This window comes from Meles meles, chromosome 1, assembly GCF_922984935.1.
Source record: "Meles meles chromosome 1, mMelMel3.1 paternal haplotype, whole genome shotgun sequence".
Lineage (NCBI taxonomy): Eukaryota > Metazoa > Chordata > Mammalia > Carnivora > Mustelidae > Meles > Meles meles.
Window position 1 is genome coordinate 208,491,576 of NC_060066.1, and position 4,483 is coordinate 208,496,058.

The window sequence follows — 4,483 nt, forward strand, 5'->3', positions numbered from 1 at the left end:
GCTCCTTCTCAGCAAGGGGTCTGCTTCTCCTTCTGTCTGCTGGTCCCCCCTGCTTATGCTCTCTCTGACAAAAAAAAATAAATAAATTTTTTTTAAAGATGTTATTTATTTATTTGACAGACAGAGATCACAAGTAGGCAGAGAGGCAGGCAGAGAGAGAGAGAGGGAAGCAGGCTCCCCGCCGAGCAGAGGGCCCGACGCAGGGCTCGATCCCAGGACCCTGAGATCATGACCTGAGCCGAAGGCAGAGGCCCAACCAAAAAGGCTCCTTTGGCGGAATCCCCGGGGAGGGTTGAAAGAGAACAGAACTTCGCATGTACAGGTGGAAGGAATTTTCCAGGCTTCTTCCAACCTTAACTCACCCTGAGGCTGAAATTGAATACTCAATAAAGCATACAATTCACCTTGGGACTTTGTGTCTGCCCTGAACGAGTTATGCACATACGAGCCTCCCTTTATCACACGGAATAAACTGTATGCCTAGGAACCGAGTGACTGGGTTTGCTGGAAGCCAGCGTCAGCTCAGGATCCGTTCAGCGCTAATCTGGACAGGACCTGACTTGGGGCTACTAACCACTCACTCTTCTAGGAAGCTGAAAGATACCGCTCCCTGATTGGTCGCTAACAGCTGTCATCCTTAACCTTCCTCTGTCTCCCGGCGACCGATGTATTTGGTCCATACATACTTAACAAGGTTGCAACAGTCCACTTAAGTCTCATGCTTCAGTGGGGATATGAAAAATTGCAGCCCAGACCTTTCTCTGATCCCCAAACTGATCTAAATGCAGCAGCAAGAGAGTTTCACTCCTTGGATCGCCTGGGTGGCATAGTTGGTTAAGCATTGGATTCTTGGTTTCTGTTCCGGTCATGATCTCAGGATCTTGAAATTGAGCCTTTTGCATCAGAAGTCTGCTTAGGATTCTCTCTCCTCTGCCCCTCTATACATAAATTTAAAAAGAGAGAGTGTTTCACTCCTCTAACTAGGGAGACCACGATGCTCTTTCTCAGCAGGAAGCTCCTACGGAAGGCTGACCTTCGCCCCAGACCCTTCAGGCACGGGGAATGAAATATCTCAAGGTGGGTGTTTCATAAGCAGGCCAGGAGATTGCCTAATCCTATCCGGGACAACAAATAGTCGTGAAGACTCACTGCACCGAATCCAAGCACTGACCTGATGCACATTCATGGGTTCTCTCTGCAAGATCTAAACCCCTCTGAGCACTCAGATACCAGACCAGAATGTTAAAAATGCGTACCCGAGCCAGCCCAGTACCATTGCACCAGCCCCTTCATGAATACGAATGCACCCTTACCTTCAAACTCCCCTAAATTTGTTGGGGAGACACTGCTTTGGGAAATATCCCCAGTATCCTCCTTGCTTGGTGCCCAGAAACCCCTTCCTTTTCTTATTCTTCGGTTTGGTTGTGTCCCTTAGCTTGATACCCACAGAGAGACAAAGCCCATTTGGGGTAACACACTCCCTCAACCTCCTGGGAGGGGAGGGGACAGGAGATTGACTTGATCATAAAAGGCCAATGGTTTCAGACCTATGTCATGAAGCCTCCATAAAAATCCCTGAACCATGCACAAGGGCAGCAAAGCTTCTGGGTTGGTGAACATGTAGAAACATGGGGAGGATGTAGGGTCCGGAGACTGTGCAAGTTCCTTGTTCCAATCCTATGTACTTTGCCCTACACATCTCTTCTATCTGGCTATTTCTAAACTGCAATCTGTTTTTTGTTTTTGTTCTTAGATTTTATTTATTTGTCAGAGAGAGAGAGAAAGAGAGCACACACACAACAAGGGAGGGGCTGGCAGAGGGAGAGGCGGGCTCCCCACTGAGCAGGGAGCTCCATGCGGGGGCTGGATCCCAGGACGCTGGGATCATGACCTGAGCTGAAGGCAGCTGCTTAACCAACTGAGCCACCCAGCCTCAGTCCCTAAGCTGCAATCTTTTATAATAAACAGTAATCCAGTAGGTGAAGCATGTTCCCGAAATTCGTGAGCCGCTCTAGCAAGTTGATGGAACACTCGGACAATGTGGGAATTTCCAGTGAGACACTTAGTCGTGGGTCAGCAGCGTGCACAGGTGAGGTATTTACGTGGAGGAGGGCGGGGGACAGTCTCACCACATGCAGACCCTCGCCTGTGGCATCCGACATTATCTCCGGGTCATTCGTGTAGAATGGAGTTCAATTTGTAGGACATCCTGTGGGTGTCTCTGCTGAGAACCAGAGCATTGCTTGGTGGGAAAACCCACTGCATTCGGCGATCAGAAGTGGAGTATTGTGTGCAAGGGAAAGGAAAGCAGTAAGAGTTTTTTCCCTGCAGTTGGTTCACGTTGTGTTTCTACTAGACAGCACTGCTTTAGAAAACGGTAAAATCTTGCCACAAATACTTCAAGAGGCCAATCAGTGTGGGCAGACTGACCAGCTAATCAGCTCCCAGTGAAACTGGTCCAAGCGAACAGTTGTGCCCTGAGCAAACTAGCAGCCTCCTGTCCAGAGCCTCAGTCTGCCCCTTGCGGTCGTCCTCAGATGCTGCCTCTGGGTGTGGCCAGGCCCCTGGGATGGAGGGCACACGGGGGCCTGTGACCCTCTGCCTTCTTCCTTCCAGCTCCCTGACCTCCCTGAGGGGACTGTCCATTCTCCGAGGACAGGAAATGAATTCCATTTCCTTTCCTTTATTTGGCAGAACCTTGCCCAAGTCAGGTGGAGGCCTGAAGGTTCTCCCTCCTGAACATGTCCTGTTCATTTCCTGTCCATTTCCTCCTGCGGGCTCTGGCCTGGCCCTCGTCAAGCGCCTGACCCGCGGCATGAGGCTTGGAGTCCATCCCCTGCCCTCTGCTCTGGTGCTCCAGCCAGCACCCGGGCTTTCTCTCTCAAACAGTTCCAAGCCATGAGGCCCTCGAGGACAAGACTCCCCTGAATCGGCTGGTGGTGTTAGTGGGGAGGGGTGCAGGGCAGGGTTGGTAGGCAATTCCATGAGACCTTCCTTTCCTACATGACTGACCTACTTCTGTTTTCACTGACTTTTTCTGAGTGTACAGAAACTAAAGGAAAAGGTAGCAGTTAAAAACAACCCTGAAACACACAACACACACGTATAAGCACACATCAGCTCAAAAAAGACACCCAAGGGACAGATTAGGCACGGTGGCTTCTGGGGAGAACACTGTAGCCAGAATTGAACGGGAAAGAGATTAAGATTTGCACTACATGAATTCACCCTGGGGCATGTAAAAAAGACCAAACACTTAAAATTATCTTTAGAACATACACAAAACCCCGGAATGTCTTTTGAAGCGGTGAAGTCCAGCCCTGCCAAGCCTGGGAAAACCGGCTTGTACAAGCTGACCCCCATCACCCCCCACACCCTGCCGACCTGCATTCTCTGATCTCATCTGTGGCTTGTTGGCTTCAGCCACTGGGGCCAGAGAGTCTCTGCTCCTGGGAACCTCCTCCCCTTCTAAGACCCTGCATAAATAGCATCTGCCCACCAGGCTTCTGTCTCGGTGCTCCTGGCATTTGAGGCAGGTTAATTCCTTGGGGGAGGGGCTGTCTTGTGCCTTGTAGGGTGGTTAAGGCCTCTACCCATGGGTGACAGCTGCCCCCCTTTCCCAGGTGTCACAACCAAGAATGACTTCAGACATTGCCAAATATCCCCCAGGGAAGGAAATCACCCTCAGCTGAGAAGCACAGTGTCCCAGAAGACCCAGAAGCTTCCCGCTGCTCTCTGTGGTTCTTCTGGCCACTGAGACACTTACCACACTGGGTCACCATGGACCGTGTTGCAATTCGGATTTCTGGCCCCACTGCTGACTGCAGGGCACCTCGGGGGGAAGGGACCAGGCGTCCAGCGACATCAGTCAAACCCCTCTCCTTTACCACTTACTTCTGTGACCTTGCTGGGCTTCCCCAAGCCTACAGTTCCTCATCTATAAAAATGAAATGACAGGGGCGCCTGGGTGGCTCAGTGGGTTAAGCATCTGCCTTCGGCTCAGGTCATGATCCCGGGGTCCCGGAATCGAGCCCCGTGTTGGGCTTTCTGCTTGGCAGGGAGCCTGCTTCTCCCTCTCCTTCCCACCTGATGGAAAAGGGAGGTGTTGGCCCTCATGATTAACGAACACCCTGAAATGTTATCAGTGCTACAGGCAGAGTCTGTCCCGGGCATGCTGGGGGCCACCAGGAGCTCTGTGTCCTCCGAGATTCCTGTTTTGCGGGAAGGTGAAGTGAAGGCTTCGGGGAGGAGGGAACACTGGCAGATCTTGAGAGATGAAGGAGGAAGCCCCAGGAGCCCACGCCTGGCTCGCAGGTAAGGCTTTCTGGAACACACAGATGACTCAGGGATCACATACCACCGCATTTAGAAAACACAAGCCACCAAGTCTACTGACAGGGCCTTTCTGGCCAGCCAGGGGGCTCTTAGACGGCTCCCTACAGACACCTGCCCTAACACGCACACACTCGCCCACACAAGCATC